The following is an 18,796-nucleotide window of genomic DNA, read 5'->3' as shown; positions in this document are numbered from 1 at the left end:
TGCTAGCCATTCCCTCCGTCCCACATCCGTTCATACCTATTCAGCCTGCACTGGTGTAGGGTTCATCATGGCCTGTATTGACCTGCCACACAAAAAGTACTACACATTTCTATGTGCACACCTACAGTAGCAATGTGCAGCAGACAGGCAGATCATCCCTCCGATTCCATGTTCACATTGAGTTTCATCACAGCTTCCTTTGTACCACCATGCCATTTTGAAAATTTCCCCTCTGGCACCTCATCTCACATGTCACTGATATGCAGTACTCTGAGGGATGCACTAGCACCCATGATGTGAGATGGCTATAGGGGTAAACCCAAGTAAGTCATTGACATGGAAAATGGACTTATGCACTCAATGCAACAAATGGGGATATGTAACTTGCTCACTGGTTATGCTATTGTGAACGATGCATGTTAACTATGCCACCTCACAAATACTAAAGCAGTATCTATACTAGGATGGAATCATGTTTTTCTATGCCGAGCCTACTCACATGGTCACCCAAGTCCATTGGAATCCAAACGTTAGCCAGACACTGTACTGCAGGTACATGTATGGATCACAAAACAATTTGCTGTGTTAGTGGCATGAATGTTTGACATGCCTTCAATAATTTAGACTGTAGTAATGTTGGTAGGGTGGAGAATGGTAATCTGCAGGCATGTGTATGGTATGATATGAACACAATAGGAGGAAACATTTTTTTGTAAAAGTCCACTGTGCATATCAACATTAGATGTGCTGTTGACAATTCAAATTATGGTCTGAGGTATGCGTTACACCCCAACCACACCTGTGTTCTGCTCAAATTTGTACTTGGGCAAACATACTGCGTCAGGAAAATCACAGCCTATCCGATGCAACATTTGTGTCACATATTTTGGGTGACATGTTGGCACTTTCTGTCCATAGTATGGATGAGAGACATTAGAACGTATGACCATCAGTTGGATTTGGGGCAGGTGATGGTACATGTGCCATAAGCATCCACACCATATATGACATGCCTGATGAACCATGGGAGTGGCATGTCAACACCCCCACAAAGCGCATGGAAGACCTCACTTTCACACTGTGATGCTACACAGCATTTTGGCCAGCGATGCATTACTCTGTACCTTTACACCATTCAACGGCAGACAAAGTGGCTTTGTGTGTATTAACATATCATTACATATGCACCATGATGCATATGTTGGAAGGCAACCCCTGGTGCAAAACTTCATCATCTTACTTTTATTTATGTTGACTTTCAAATAATAGATCTCAGCATAAGTTGATGAAGAGTTAAGACGTTTCTACAGTCCTTTTGGTGTCAGATCTAATAACACAGTATCATCTGCATAAAGTAGTGACCCCAAAGGGGGAGACCCTGCGTTTGGGGCATTACCGCCTACATTGCTCATCAACTCCGTCAAATCTGCAATGTGTAAGGAGAAGAGAAGAGGTGTCAATAGGCACCAATGTTTTAAACCATTGTTGATTGTAATTACCATAGTGCTCTCTCATACACAACTACAACCCTCAGAGCTGAAGTTTAGTGTGGCCAAGGACTTCCACCACCTGGCATTTTAGGCCTCTTAGCAGTATGGAAAACAGGAACTACTGAAAAAGTGGGTAGGGTTGCCTACAGGAACTTTTCCCCGCTGGTTAGGGAGTGTTCAGGGGTTCACCACCACCCTCTAGCTAATGCCAGTTATGAATGTGATACAACAAGGCACCCCATCAGAACATTTTCTGAACCTGCAGTGGAAACCAGGAGTACTTGACTAGGCCTGAGCGAAATTAAAATTGTGGTGGCATAATCTACGTTGTTTCTGGAATTGCTTCACCCTTACCCAAATGGTCCATTTGCTGGAAAAAATTTACCACAAATGCACAGGAACAACAAAACACAAGCAACTGTTTTTTGAGTTACTGGAAACCCTCAGGAAGTTTGGGATATAAAGAAAAAAGGGAAAGAAGAAAAAAACAAATTATTGAGGGCAAAAACTAGGAAAGAACAGAACAGAAAAGGCAGGTGGAATATGGGAGAAAGGGAGAAAAGGAAAGTATAAAGTATAAAGTGAAAAAAAGTGGAAAAAAAAAAAGGAAAAATAAAGGGGGTAAAAAGGGAAAAAAACATACACTATCCGGGGAATATAAATAAACAAATCAATAGGGTGATGGCGGAAGCTGACCATAAGCAAGCTTCTGCACAAAATAAAAGCACAAGATAAAGCACAGGTTTTTTTATCTTCTATTTTCTAGTTCTTTTCAAGGAGTGTACTCTGTGGTGAGGGAAGGAGGGCGTAGATTGGCGCAAACCGGCCCAACAACTGGCTGGAGTAAGTATGGACGGGTTCTCCAAGGGGGTGGGGGGGGGGGGGGGGCACAAAAGCATAAAAATTCAAAAATATCCTCAGGAGTTTGGTCCTTTAAAACAGATTCTTCTTTTTAACAGTCCAATTGCCATAGCTAGAATAATCAAAACCAATAAAGTAAACAATATTAAACTGTGTGGTATGGAAGCATACACTAGGAAGGAACAATGACATCAGTACATTTTCTATCTTGGAACGTGAATGGTCTGCGCGTACAAGGGAGAAGAGAACGCATTTTACAATATCTGCGTGATTCCCCGGCGCAGATCATCATTATCCAAGAATCACATCTCTTAAAAAGCGAGGCAGACTCAATACTAAAAAAACAAAAGTGGATAGATATATTTCTAAGCACCGACCACAACGCAAACATAAGCGGTATTCTCTTAATTTGCAAAAAAATCAGCAAATGTGTGGATTCTTGATTTCAGGGAAGACAATAGTGGAAGATGGCTTTTGGTTAAGCTCTCTATACATGGGTGGGTGTATAATCTAGCTGGATATTATGGCCCTAACACAGATGATCCATCTTTTTTGGAAATAATAAGAAACAATTTAATAACCACCTTGGACCCCATAATATGGACAGGGGACTTCAATGTTATTCTAAATCCAAAATTAGATAAAACCACCAATAGCAGTAGATATAGTTGTCAACCCCCTTCACAATCTAGACAATCTCTTAAGGGGATTATGGAGGATATAGGCTTGGCAGATCTATGGAGAGAAAGAGCCGGCACCAAACCAGGGATATCTTATAAGAATCTAAAATACAAACATACGTCACAAATAGATTTTGCCCTCTTTAGCTACTGTCTCCAAAACTCCATATCTAACATTAAGTATATACCCTCTCACCTATCCGATCATTCAGCTCTTTGGTTCATATTAAAACTCCAAGTTAAAAAAAAACACCCCTCTTGGTCATTTGACCGAACTATTTTATTGGACCCGGAGGAAGTGATACACCTTAAATCCCAGGGAAGAAATGCAACAAATGTGGCCATATCGCAGCCTCAGATATCCATATGTTTAAGGAATGCCCCAGCATATTACATTTTTGGAACGAAGTCAAAGCAACCCTGGACTCCATTCTTAACATCTCGATCTCTATCTCACTTTCCTTGATTATATTTGGATGGGACAACAGCATAAAGGGCTATGCAAGGACATTTCTGTTCTATGCTATACTGCTTGCAAGAAGAGAGATATGCAAGGTCTGGATTGAAAATCTAGCACCAACACACGCAAACTGGCTATCGTCTCTCTATGCAACCTCGAAAACAGACTTGATGAGATCAGGTGGCGAACGCAGTCGCGCTTTTTTGAACTTTTTGGTTCTTTGGAGACAGTAACCGGGGTTTTTTTTTTTTTTTGTTCCCGGTCCTATGATTATGCCTTGGAACTCCAAGAACTAGGCCCCCTCAATTGGCTCCGAATGGCTAGTTCAACTGAACAAACACCAAGTTTGGAGTCTTCACCCATGATACTCTTCGGGCCATCTCTTGCCGGTTCCCATCAAGCGTAGTATCTGGTGTAGAGGAAACCCTGCACTATGAATACGCGTATGGCAGTTGGAGGCTGAATAAGAGTGGGTCAGGCAAATGAGGATGAAAAAAAAACAAAAAAAAAACACAAGCAACTGTTGTCTGCGGTGCTTTTGTTTTTTTGCCACTATTTTTAGTGAGGAATCCTTTCTTGCATCAAAATTCAACTCGAGTATGCATTTCATGCTAAAAATATAGTGCAAAAAGATGGATAGCATTTTGTATAACTATGCATAATTTTTGGGGGGCGTGGCCAACAGCATGGCCGGCTAAGACGTGCTCCTTTGTGGCTCCTGACGAGCTGCACTGTATTCGACATTAAAACTCTGCTGAGAAACCCCGCTCGGCCGTGAAAATATACTTAAGGGTCCCGTCCGGCCCAGGGCGCTTCCACAACGCAGCAAGGCGTCCGAGAACGGGCAGGAATCGGACCCGTGATGGCGGAGACGTGCTGAGGGCTGGAGATTCTTCCGGGGCGTAGAGAACTGCCGCGACCCACCACACGAAAAGGGACACCGGAATAGCCATAGGGAGCCTCGCGGTCACGGCAGGTGACCCGTAGTAGTGCCTCGAGCGGAGTAGAGTGTCCCGCAGACGTGTGGTGGAAGGCTTGAGGCTCCGTGCGAAGCGCGCTGGAGGTCTGGGACTTCTCGCAACTGACGCTGGTGGAGGCCACGCAACACCCGGTGGATATCGCGGGAGGTGGACGGAGGTGAGCGGCAGCACCGCCGAGCTGAGGGAGACGAGGCACTCCGAGAGGGGTTGGGAGCCTGCCCCGGTACAGACACCTACCTGCACCATTGATCCAACGGTCCAACGGTAATAGCGCGGCCGGGGAGGGGGAGTCTGCCCTACCCCCCACCGAGGCGAGGAGCTGATTTGCGACTGCAAGGCCACTGTGGAGGTGGGCCTCGCTGAGGGACCCGAGGAAGCATTAGACCCCGGCGGCTTGCCGGGGAGTGACGCCTGGCGTGTGCCCCGCGTGGCTGGGTGTCTGGGGCCAGGGAAGAGGCCGGGGGCGCCAACCTCCAGACAACTTAAGCAAGGGGCAGCGCTCTCTTGCTCTAAAGAAAAGCGCGGACTATCAGGGGACTCCGGCTACTGGACCGGTAAGGAGGTTGTGGTGGGACAGACCAGCGTGGCATTTCGGCCCTCGCCCCCTGGGGCGCACGACCCACGGCTTGGCCATCAAGGGAGGAGACGTCGAGACCATACCCCAGTCGGGCCTGCATAGCGCCCAGCAGGGCAGTAGACCGGGCCCGGCTCCGAGGTAAAGGCCTGACTCTGATCACGGGTACGGTGCGAAGAGTGGATCCCCCAAAAATAATTTGCGAACGCCTTCAGCCCCCCAGACCCTGACGGGCGAAGTAGCTGGGCGCCACCCTCGTGGAAGCACAAGAAGATTACCGAGTCTCACCCACTGCCCATTGAAGGAGGGGGCAAAGAACAAGGGAGGGGGTCTCCCACGTGTGAACTCCCACAGACACTTCGGCCATGGGGAAAAAGGACACAGTCCCCAAAACCCCTAAACAGGGGCACATGGACAACTATGCCGTGCCTCGGCCGCTGGCGGAGCCCGCGTCTACTGCCCCTGGCGCGCGCTCAGACACTGACCTGCTCATGGGTGCTATCCAGGCATCCAGAGCGGACATCCAGGAATCCCGGGCCGCCTTGGAAGTTAAGATCGGCGAGGTGGGTTCGGAGGTGACACTCCTGCGGCAGGACTTCAGGAAGCTAACAGATAGAGTGACTACGGCGGAGACGCGCATTGGTGAGGCGGAAGACTTGATCTCCACCCTTAGAAAGGACATGGCGGAACTCCACGCCTCCCATCGTCAACTAATGTGGAAGGTGGATGACGCAGAAAACAGGGCACGACGCAACAACCTGCGCTTTGTGGGTTTTAGGGAAGGAATCGAAGGGACGAATATGGCCGCTTATCTCCATGCCTGGCTGATCAACACTTTTCCGAAGGCACAGTTCTCGAACTGCTTTATCATCGGAAGGGCACATCGGGCTTTGCTGGCGAAACCACCTGAGGGTGCGAGACCGCGACCGGTCATTGCCCGATTCCTCAACTTTGCGGACCGAGACTTGATCCTGAGAGAGGCCAGAAGACTGGGGGAGATCCAATTGGAAAACACGAATATTATGATATTCCCGGACTACAGCCAGGAGGTCCGAAAACAACGCCGCTCCTTTGACGCGGTAAAAGCGAAACTGAGAGACATGAACATTACCTACATGCTGCTCTTCCCGGCGAAGCTAAAGGTGATCTATAAGGACAAAACACATTTCTTTAACCATCCGGACGATGCCTGGCAATGGCTAGAGGAACGACCCATATTCCGCAGACAGGAGAACGGAGGAAGAGGAGTACCGGACAGGCCAACTCTCCACAGAGCCCAATGGGAACTGCCGAAGGCCCAGAGACTGAGGGCACAAAGACATAGGAGACAGACTCCGAATACGCTATACCCGGGACGGACCCCGACGGACAGACGACAAGGAAAATCAGCTTCACCCGGAAGGAGAGGCCCGACGGGATCTAGATTCAGTTGCCTGGAAAGAACCGCCCGATCGGAGGGAGACGAGGGAGAAGAATCGGAGGGCCGCTCCTCGGGAGGTGAAGAAGGGGGAGTGCGCTCCATCCACCCACTGGAGAAGGCAATCCGAGATCTGCAGCAGGACGCTTCGGGGCAGACAGCTGACCCACAACCGGACACCCCGGACTCACATTCTTGAACAGGGGCAGACCGGGCAGTTGACATTGCAGCTCGTCATCAAGGGGACACGCAAGTTCATACACCCCCCTTATACCTCTTGTGTTCACTTGTTTCCTGTTTTTATTTCTTCAAATTCTTTCACTCTGACTCTTGAGGTTGTTTACTTGGGAAGGTATTCCATGTTCTCCATTAAGTTGGACAGAGAAGGTTGAAAATAGGGGAGGATCTTTGGGCGGGCGACAGACCCTCTCCTACTGACAGTTCTACCCTACAGAGGGATGGAACTGAAGGGGGAGGGAGGTGGGGTGGGAGATGTGGGGGGGGTTCAGTTTTGTTGAGTCTGGTTGGGTGGGCAAGTTTGGGGCAGTGGGGGGGAGGGGCCGGTGGGAAGGGGAAGTTGGGGGGATGGGGAAGGGGGATGAACAACATGGACAATGCATTCACTTGTCGGACAGGCACGCATATTCTACACCACACGCCAACACGATTCCTACGAGGTCACCGGAGGTTCTTTGACACACAAGACTGGCAGCATACGTACACCTCACGGCGAAGACCGGCACAAGGTGTCAGGGGTCGTTTGATGAGACTCCACCACGATGTCAATGGGGAATCCAGATAGAGACACGTCACATGGGAAGGCTTTAAGGTCCTGACCTGGAACGTCAATGGCCTAGGCTGTAAGATCAAAAGAGGTCTGGTTAACAATTATATAAAGCGATCTGGAGCAGATGTGGTACTCCTACAGGAAACGCACCTGAAGGGTGCAAAATGTGCCTTCCTAGCGAGAGGGCAATATAAAGTCCTGGCTCACGCTGGGTTTACCTCGGGATCCAGGGGAGTTGCGATACTGATAAAAAAATGCCCACCAATGAAAGTAGCACAAGTCTGGAACGACTCACTGGGTACCTATGTGGGAGTGCGCGGGGTATGGAGAAGGAAGGAATACACATTTATCTCCGCCTACGCTCCACTTTTGCAGGTGGATACGCTACGGGGAGTGTCAGACATTATTCTTAATACATCAGATACGGTGCAGATCCTTGGGGGGGACTTCAATGATGTAATGAGCTCATCGATCGATAGGACGGGAGTTCGAGACAGACCCATGACCCTGACTCCGTTAGCCAAAACCCTGACTACCCTTGGCCTCCTGGACGTGTGGAGATGGTTGCACTTAACTGCTCAAACGTTCTCCTTCTTCTCTGGAGCGCATGAGTATACTCCCGCCTGGATTATATTTTCATGACGAGACAGGCACTACAGTTGTCAGATTCAGCGGAGTACTGTGCCCGAGGGGTGTCTGATCACTCGCCGCTGATGATAGATGTGGGCAGGAGGAGACGAGTCGGACCTAGAATTCTTAGGCTCTCGGCCTGGGACTTACAAAAGCCGGAGCTCCTAAAGGGACTGCGAGCCGATGTTAAGGTATACTTAGCAGAAAACACGGGGTCCGTAGACTCCAAGGTTGTCCTATGGGAGGCGCTTAAAGTGGTGCTTAGAGACAGGTCACATTGTATATTAGCTGATGATAGGAAGAAGGGACAGGCGGAGGTCCAAGCACTGGAGACGCAAATATTGAGATTGGAGACAGAACATCACCGAACTAAAGACCCAACTGGCTGATGTCCAAGCCCGGTATAAACAATTAGTGACAGGGGAGGCCAAGACACAGGCACTGGCTACCCTACACCGCATCTATGATGTGGGCGGAAAGCTCTTGGCGTGGTTAAGTAGGAAGGAGAGGGATGAGAGGTGGGTGGAAAGAGTAAGGGTTGGTCCGGATACATGGGCCTGTACTGATGCTGAGATAGCGGACGCTTTCGCTGACTACTATGGGACCTTTTATGAGGCCCCTGATCTGGGGTCTAGGGAAGACGCGATGAAATATACAGCAACTATCGATATCTCGCAGCTCGTGGAGGCAGACTGCGAGGACTTAGAGGCCGAGATTACGGAGGAAGAGGTCAGGGTAGCACTGGCGAAACTTCGTGCAGGTAAGGCCCCAGGCCCCAATGGATTCCCCGCGGAGTTCTTCAAGAAGATGGCAGACCTTTTGACCAGGCACCTTTTAGGCCTGTTTCGGGATGCCGAGAAGGAGGGCCAATTCCCTTTGGACCTCAGACAAGCCACGATTGTCCCGATCTATAAGGCAGGAAAGCCTGCCGAAGACTGCGCGTCTTACCGCCCCATCTCCTTGCTGAATGTCGAAGCAAAGTTTTATTCAACAGTTCTGGCTCTTCGCTTGCGACGAGTCATACCACACTTGGTACATATGGACCAGAGAGGGTTCATCCTGGAAAGGGCGACTAGATATAATCTCCGTAGGACACATAACTGGCTCTGTGAAGTGGTAGGTAGGACGGAGCCCCATTGGTTCCTGTCTTTGGACGCTGAAAAGGCGTTTGATGCAGTACATTGGCCCTTCTTGGAAGGCGTCCTGGAGCACCTGGGCTTTGGGCCCAAGTTTAGACGAAAAGTTTGCCTACTCTACTCAGGCCCTAGTGCACGAGTCAGGGTAAATGGTACGATGTCCAGGGCCTTTCCCATACGAAGGGGAACTCGGCAAGGTTGGCCCTTATCGCCCCTTCTGTTTGCCCTATCTATAGAGGTCATGGCGTGCGCGATTAGGCAGAACCCGAGGGTGACGGGATTCCGAGTGGGGCAGACAGGGCCACAGGAGGAGAAACTGTCCCTATATGCTGATGATGTGTTGTTGTATGTGACACAGCCGGAGACTACGATACCGGCGCTCTTCAGTGAACTGGACCAGTACGGGGCTAGATCTGGATATCAAATTAAGTGGCACAAGTCGACACTTTAGGACCCCCGGGGACGGACGGAGTGGCCTCAGTTACCAGAAAGATTGCAGACGACAAGTGAGAGATTTCTATACCTAGGGGTATTTATAACAACAGACAGGAACATCTCCTATGACCGCAACATTAACCGTATTGTTAGTAATTTTAAAACAGATGCAAGTAGATGGCAACTGCTTCCCCTGACAATTCTTGGAAGGGCGGCCATGTTCAAAATGGTCTCACTACTAACTGGGCGTAGTAGGCGTAGTGGGGCTACGTGAAGCTACGCGAAGTGGGCAAGAAACTACGTCCACCTATGCACTTCGCGTAGCCCCACTACGCACCACCCGCCTCCCTCCCGCCCTCGCTAAATACTACCCGCCTCCCTCCTGCCCTCCCTAAATACTTAAATAACCTTTTTAAAAAGAATACAAACCACTTACCTTGTCCGCTGCGTCTCCGGGGCTCCCTCTCGTAATCGCGCCGCCATCTTGGATACTAATGCGCATGCGCGGCCGCCCGCGCATGCGCATTTCTCGTGAGAAATGAGCATGCGCGGGCGGCCACGCATGCGTATTAGTGTCCGAGACGGCGGAGCGATTACGAGAGGGAGCCCCGGAGACGCAGCGGACAAGGTAAGTGGTTTTTATTCTTTTTAAAAAAGGTAATTTAAGTATTTAGGGAGGGCGGGAGGGAGGCGGGTGGCGGGCAACCTCGCTACGCCCACGGAGTGGGCGTAGTGTTGCCTGCTACGCCTACTTTGCAAATGGCGAAGTAGGCAACACTACGCCCACTCCGTCGGCGTAGCGAAGTACTACGCCCAGGGTTACTCATTACCGAGATTTCTGTACGCATTTCAGAATAAATACTTCCTGGTGCAGCCCAAGACTTTTCGAGAAATTCATGCGAAACTGCGGTCCTATTTGTGGTTAGGAAGCATCCCAGGGTTGCTTTGGCGACCCTACAGAGAAACCAGTACGATGGGGGGTTTTCGCTCCCCGACCTGGAGGCCTATTACTGGGCGGAACACCTGGCACCCGTCAATGAATGGGTGCATGCACCGGCCACACACCCCACTTATGCATTAGAAAGGCACACTATGGGCACGCACAATTGCTTACACTACATATATGAGGGGAAGGGACAGGCCAGGCTGTTACCGGCCACTAGACTTACACTGGGAGCATGGAAGAGGGCCTCGGCAGCTACAGGATGGACACATGGACCCTCGAGGCAGACCCCGATCTGGGACTGCTCTTGGTTGAAAGAGCTTAGTAAGTTAAGAGGCTTCCGGAGCTGGGACGAAATAGGTATTTCCTCCTTAGGGGATGTAGTCAAGAGCGAGACCTTGAAGGCATTTCAGTCCCTACAAGCGGAATTTGGGCTACACCGTTCACAGTTTTTCAAATACATACAATTCAGGCATGCTTGGCGGGTGGAAAGGACACTACAGGAGGCGCTCCCTGAATATGCCCCTCTGGAAGGCCGCCTGTTGCAGGAAAAGATCCCAGAGAAGGCTGTCTCCCTGACGTATAAGTCGATCATGAATAATAAACCGGATGGGCTGCAGGGCCTTCGGGCAGTTTGGGAGACAGAAGTGGGGGAGATGGATGATGTAGACTGGGGGGTAGTCTTAATGCACCCTAGGGAGGTAGCGATTAAGTCGCGACTCCGCTTGATACAATTTAAGATCCTACACAGGGTATACTTTGACAGAGTATGGCTCTTTAAGATGGGGAGAGTGTCTGACCCTAGCTGCCTGCGCTGTGGAATTGCAACTGGTGATTTCTTACATATAATATGGTCGTGCTCACATATACAAACCTATTGGGGGGAGGTCACGGCTGAACTGGGTGAGGTACTAGAGATGGATATCCCACTGGACCCGAAACTCATCCTCCTGGGGATGTCCAATGATGTGGACCTGGCCCGTCCACTGCTGATCTTTTTAGCTCTAGCGCTGGTGGTAGCCAAGAGGGACATAGCCAGGAAATGGGGGGCACCGGATACCCCCAAGTTAGGAGAATGGAGGAGGGGAATGGACTTGTACATGGCGGCCGAAAGGGTCACTTATAGGGCGCGAGGGTGCCCGAAGAAGTTTCGTAAAGTATGGGGCAAATGGAGACGTTACCATGGTTTGGATGGAGGATTATGAGAGGTGCCGTTTGTATAAAACTACGATGCATGCACAAGAGAGAGCCGTCTGGGTTCAAAGGAATGTACATTATGGAACTGATGATCTGCTATTAATACATGTGTATTTGACCATTACTGGGAGGGACCTAAATTTTGTTGGAATATGTGGGAGGGGATGTGGTGGGGGGGTGCGGGGCCTTTGACTTGACAGTGATATGCCTGTTCTGTACTTGTTTCTCTTGTGCTGAAAATAATAAAAATGTTTCTAAAAAACAAAACTATGTCTAATTATTTGTCAATTTGCTGACATTTTTAGTAATTCCGCAAAAACAAATTGTGCAAATTTTGCACACCTCTAGTCTTGACCTGCTGTATGTGACCTGACAGGAGCCCTGAAGGACTGAGCTCCCTCCCCCTTGTGCCCACAACAAAGAAGTCAACTCCAAGGGTCAGTTATCTAAACTCCTTGGTGGCTCCAGGGACACACCAAGCTTCAAGGGGCCATTTTCCAAAAGTGGCCAGTTGACCAGTGGCAGCTGGATTTGGCATTGTCTTTGCTATTGGCCTTTGCCCGATACTCTGAGAAATCTCTACATCCCTCCACCTGAGCAAGAGTACTCCTGTGGTTATTTGGGCACCAGAAAAAAGTTTGGAACATTTTAAAAGCTTTTGCTCTAGAACTCCAAAGCCAAGCGGATTTACCGGATCTAGCACTCAAGTGCCGTTCCCAGGTATTGGATTGAATTTCACATTCATCTCTCTGAAAGGCTCCAGCGTCTCTGAAAAATTTCAAAGTCCCTTTCAGTTTTGTGACTAAGAAACAATTTCAAGCAAGAACCTCAGAAGCCCCAGAGTATTAGCAGGACTAATCTGTAGTAGATATCCGACTGGCAGCTGCTCGTCAGCTGCTACAATTCTAGGTTTGACTCAAAGGGAGACAACTTTTTATTTTTCAAAATGACAAACTCCCTTTTGGATTTAGAATTGAAACATTTTGAAACTTTTTGACTGCTAGTTTTTCATGTGACCAATCTATTTGCTGTATCTGACTAAGGCTCTATCGCAACTGATCTCGAATCATGCCTAGGTCCCAGACTACTGCGACCATTGACTACCATTGGTGGTTTTGCAATTTTTGGTCTATTTTCACGTATATTAAAAAAAATCATATCTCCAGTTCCCCTTTTTGGAATTTTGTCATTTTGGTGTAACTTTTTTCATTCTATTTTTCTCCATTTTTCTAATTTGGTTTGGGACTTTTATTGTATGGTATTTTGACTTTAATAATGTTTTGGTACTTCATAAATACTTTACATAATTACAGTAAGTTAAACCTGTCTGCCGGGTGCCATATCTACTAGGGGTTGCACTCAGGTTAACTCATTGACTTTAAGGATTCACGATGACAAGAGTTGTGATTATTCCTTGAGGTGGGTAGTCGTACTCCCCAAATAATAATCTTGTTGTTTCAAAACCTATACATTGACTTGCTGCTTTGTAAATCATCCCGTTTCGTACATCATGCAGTAGAGCACACAATGTTCACCAACTAAGTTTGCATCGTAAACGTACCACTACATTACCATTACATTTATAATGTGCAATGCACCTAGTAGAGGCCTCTTGGTGCCAGGCTTGAGGTTGCTTCTACGTGGCATATTATTGAGCAGTTTGAGAGTGACAAGGTTGGCCTGCACAACAGTGCATAGTCTGCTAATTAAATTAATGTGGTCCATAGTGCAAAAGGCTGCAGAGAGATCCAGCATTAATTAAAGGCAACTTGCCCCTCATCTAAAAACGTTAAAACATCCTTCCAGCGCCCGATCAAGCCACTCTCCGTGCCATGCTCTGGTCTAACCCCAGATTGTAGAAGGGAAAGATTTGTGGGCATTGAGACATTGGTGAATTCGCGCAAGAAATCACTGTCCACACTTCTTCAAGGAGCAAGAAAGGCCACTTTATTTTAAGACAGGTGCATAATACATTTCTTGAACACATTCATTATTTATTTATATCATAAAATTCCAATCTACACATTATGCCTAAACTCCCTACCTAACAGAACCCGAAACTAACTCTTGACTAATACCCCCAGGATTACCCAACGAGCTACCCTTCAGGATGGCCAACCCGCTCCAGGCTGCCCACCCCACTAGCCAAAACCGCCTCCTAAAAGAACAAAGACACCTGTCCTAAAAGTGGCAAGGCCCGAAGACCAGAGCAGCGCCCAGAGCACCGTCAAGTAAAAACCTAACTAAGTAATAAAGGGAGGGAGGGTGGGGCAAAAAGAACCTCCCTTCCCTTGCCTCCCTCTAACGCCGTGCCCAACCGCCAGCCTGACTTCCCTTTAATACCTCCCCCCAATCAACCCCACCTGCTTACTGATTCTCGCGCGAACACGCCCAGGGAGAGACCAGCTCGCGCCTGGCTCTCCCTGGGTCCCCCCTCGCGCAAGAAATCACTGTCCACACTTCTTCAAGGAGCAAGAAAGGCCACTTTATTTTAAGACAGGTGCATAATACATTTCTTGAACACATTCATTATTTATTTATATCACAAAATTCCAATCTACACATTATGCCTAAACTCCCTACCTAACAGAACCCGAAACTAACTCTTGACTAATACCCCCAGGATTACCCAACGAGCTACCCTTCAGGATGGCCAACCCGCTCCAGGCTGCCCACCCCACTAGCCAAAACCGCCACCCAGGAAAACCTTTAGCGTTTTCCTGCCCCACCCAAAGAAGGAAGGGAAGGAGCACCCCACAACTGCACCTGAAGAACTGTGGCAATTAAATCTCTAAGCTCCAGAAGGAAAAAGAACTGCCTAATGCAGATAGATGGACCCCGTCCACACAGAATACATACTTCCCTGAAATATTCCAATTATGATGAGCCAACTGTATATACATAAATGATGACAAAACGTCGTATTGTTCTCTTCCATTGCGTCCTGCCTTCTCCATGGCGGAATAGCTCCTTGCCCCAGTCCATCGCAATCGAGGCACGAACTCCGTCCACATCACCATGGTGCTCACCCATGTGCTCTTGAGGACTACGAGATCGTGATACATAAACTTTAGCAAGGTCAAACCTGATAGAGAAACTAAGGCAAATTCACCAACATGCAGCACCAGTAGACCCGAAGGGCCCCCCCCAACCCTTTGAAACCATAGAAGCCAAAGCAGGAAAATACCGCCCAAACGCATGCCCCCTGCGCCATGCCAGGAGAATTCATGTGTCAGACTGCTGAAACCAAGAGATCTCCCACAAAGCTGACGCGCAGCGACTATAGCAGCCAGTTTAACAAAAGAGCGCCCAGGATCCACACCCCCTTATTTATCCAGCGACTGGGGCCAAAGACCTAGGGGAAAAAGAGAGGTCCGGCAAAGCAAAGGCGGACTACTTCCTCCAACAAAACCTTGCGGAGGACAGCTAACACTGAGAAACAAGGATGGGACCGCCATCAGTATGACAAAAACTTTGTCCCCTGAGATACGGCGAGGAGAAGACACAAAAAACCTCCCAGTCCCCCACAGGGCAGCATGCATACACACCGCTGCACCCAGAAACACCCCACCTGCCCCTCCCCATCTGATCAATGTTGGACATCCTCGGCCACAGGCGTACCCTGACATGGTCCCCCCACCACCTCGCCGTTGACCCTCCCCCACTCAACCCCTCAAACCCAGCAGATCAGAGGCCCGAAATGCCCTGAAGAATACCCACACAAAGCACAAACGAAATTGCTGTGGCACTCCAAAACATCATAGCAGCACACCTCCCAGTGCGATAAAAGCAAATGAAGCAAATCCAAGGGGCGCCGGGCACCGGCCGCCGTAGCTTCCAACCACCAGCCCGGAGCCTACCCACCCTTTCAGAACTGTACGAAACAATACCCCCCCCAACCGAAAACCCTCCCCCACCAAAGCTGACCATAAAAAGACACCCCTGCCAACCGGAAATCATCGAGAGGGAAAGGCCTTAGTTCGCTAAACGTAAAAACAAACCGCAATAAAATTGTGCATCAGCTAACCCAGCCCTGACCGTACCTGCCATCCCCACCAAACTGCAAAAAACTCAGGCCAGGCCTTCAAAGAACTCCGCCGTGCAGAGGCAGCTACGGAATGTGCTACCAAAATGGCGGACCCTCAATTCCCAAAGTCCCATACGTACCGTGGAATTGCCGTTAGTGCCAGATCCGCCCCGGGAGCCCACTCGCTGAATACGGACCCTTGAAAGCGAGAAAAAGAATCAGCGACACAACTAATGGCTCCCGGAGCATGCCGAGCCCTAAGGCAATATGCAGTTGAGAAACACCGCAACACGAAGCCGCACATGAGCTGTAGCACACGCAAATCGCGGGCTCTTTGTTGGTGAACAAGGTCAACTACCGCTATATTGTCCACATGAAACAATACGGCGCGAATCTGAATTCCCCCCCCCCAGATACACAGAGCAACCCACAACGGGAAGAGTTCCAAAAAACGCAATGCTGCGACCGTATCCTTTCCCGCGCACTGGCCAGCCAGCCGCGCACCAACGACCTTCCCAATATGCCGAAGCCATGAGCTCCTCATGCATCCGTGAAAAAGCTGCCACCTGCCACACCATGTCCTCGTCCGCAAAAACAAGGACACGCCACTGACATCGTGCAGGAAACGCAACCAGATATTCAAATCAGCACGGACAGCAGTTGTAAGGCGCACACGAATGATGAGGAATGCCGGCGCCTGACATCGAGAGGCCCAGATGTCGACAAAACGTCCTACCCGCCCGAACGACCCAACAAGCAAAATTGAGGCACCCCAAAAGTTTCCGTACGTTCCGCAGCCCACTTTGTGGACTCCCAACACCAAGCGTATGAAATCAGTCATCTCCCGCACGGTAGCAGCAGGCAAGCGCAGCAGCATAGTCGCGGTATCAATCGCAATCCCGAAGAAAGTCAGAGATGTACAGGGACCTTCGGCCGTAACCGGCGCCAGAGGAAAGCCCAAACCCCGGTCATAGCCTGAAAGATTACCAAAGCCGCCTGATACTGCCCGGACTGACCCCCCACCCCCCCCTGTAAAAGAAATTAATCAAGGTAATGGCAGACCAAGAAGCAGCCGCTGACAAAAATTGAAGTGCCACTGCAGAAGGGTACTTAGGGTCTCAAAGAGGGAACATGACACCGAGCAGCCCATGGGTAATACTTTATGAACATAAAAACAGCCCCCAAAATGCATACCAAAGAGACCCAACAAAAACCACTGAGGGATAGGAAGGAGCCGGAAAGCCGACTGATGTCACTCTTTGCCAGCAAAAAACCCCCAACGCCTGCCCTGCGAACGAGCCGTAAGGCGTCATCCCCTGAAGCATAGGGCACGGTTGAGGCAGCTGGGTCAATGAATTCGGTGACGGATGCACCCTCCAGGCCAGGACCGACGATGGAGGAGGTGAAAAGTCCCCCATCACCTCTTGGGGACCGCCCCCCAGTGGAGAGACGATCCAATCAGAGAGAGGACAACTCAGAAAAAGGACCTGCAAACCGATCCCTCAGCAACCAACTTCTGCTGCACAAACCTGAGAGCACTCCCTCACCGACCGCAGATTGTCAGACCACCACCCCACCCGGAGACCCTGATACCAAACCGAAACCCAACCCTGAAAAAACCCAGAACAAAATCGCAGCAGCCTCAAAGTCAGGATAGTCCACCAACCGCAGAATCAGAATGTGCTGCTCACTAGGAGTAGGAGCCCTCATGTGCAAAGTGCGGAGGTTGTCACCTACCCCCTGAACCCCTCCCCCGTCCTGCAACCCGCAGTCCGTGAAAACACTGTGTGAGAGCATGCCGCCCCCCCCCACACTGCACACACTCGTGGCAATCGTTTTGGCAGGATACTATCCTCCGTAACCATGTTTGGAACAGCCACGCCATCCCCAAACTGTAGAAAATCTTCCCCCGTAGGTTGCATAGTAGAAACATTCAAAACCACGGCCGCTCAAGCCGCAGTGTCAGAGCGACTCGCTCACCAACAATCCCATCCCCCGCACCAATTAATCTTATACTCTTAACAGGGAGACTCTCCCTTGCTTCGTGACGTTTTTTTTTTTTTTTTTTTTTTACAGCCACCCCATCCCCAACTGTAGAAACATCCCTTGTAGATTGCACATCAGAAACAGTCAAAAACTCACAGGCCGCTCAAGCCCCGTTGCCAGAGCGACTCGCTCACCAAGAACCCCATCCCCTGTACCAAAACGATGTGGTACTCGTAACAGGGAGACTCTCCCTAGGGTTCCATACGGACCATCTTTACCTCCCGGCAACTGTGCCGACTTCCGCTGAACCATCCAGTTAGCTAGCCCACTCCCCCTGTGTCACTTACCGCCGCGTGGTCCCACATGACTCCTGCAAAAATACGAGAAACAGGGGGTTGCCCCAGCCCACCCCTCTGGGCCCGTGCTGCCAAAAGCCCAATTACCTTACCCCGAAAACTCCCCACCTACCAATTCATCATCTTGTACATCCAAATAGAAATCTTCCCAGAAAAATGAAAACTTTTGCCCTGCCACTTGGCAGCGCCCCATCAACAATTCCCCCATCAGAAAACTGCCAGTCAACATCATGAAAGCTCCGCGCGCGCAGAAAACTTCCAGAAGAGAGATCCGCTCCAGATCCCTCTCCTGTGATCCCACCACTGGAAACAGCCGTAGGGACAGCTCCCAAGCCCGAAGAAACAGTCCTCAGCCGCTCAGCCGGAGGAACAGCTCGAAAACTGCGGCCGCTCAAACCAGACCGAAAAAATCCGCAAAAACTACCTCCCCCCCACAGAGGCAAGGGAAACACCCCAAGAGGACCCAGCAACCGGCGCCAACCCAGGGGCACCACCCAACCCGGGCGCCGAACCCACCCCGGGGGGCGGCAGGCATCGCGCGGCGAGCCGGGAACAACACCGGGCTGGTGACAGAGGACGCCCACCATGGCCAGAGGCTGGAGGGAAACAAGGGGGGGGGGGGCAGCGGAACCAGAAACCATGAGCCAGGGGGGAGGGCCACGGGGGGGGGGGGGGAAGGGGAGTACAGCAAAAAAAAGGGGGTAGGGGCAATTCTGGGCAGCCCTGGGCCAAATTGCTGGGGTAAAATGAAGGAGGGCTTGGCCCAAGCACAGGGGTGGAGCGAGGCGGCAGGAAGCGCTGCCCATTCACCCAAATGGGGCGAAGCCCCGCCTGACA

Source organism: Lissotriton helveticus, chromosome 4_1 (assembly GCF_964261635.1).
Source record: "Lissotriton helveticus chromosome 4_1, aLisHel1.1, whole genome shotgun sequence".
Lineage (NCBI taxonomy): Eukaryota > Metazoa > Chordata > Amphibia > Caudata > Salamandridae > Lissotriton > Lissotriton helveticus.
The sequence above is the reverse complement of the archived record's forward strand: the minus strand, read 5'-3'. Positions refer to the sequence as shown.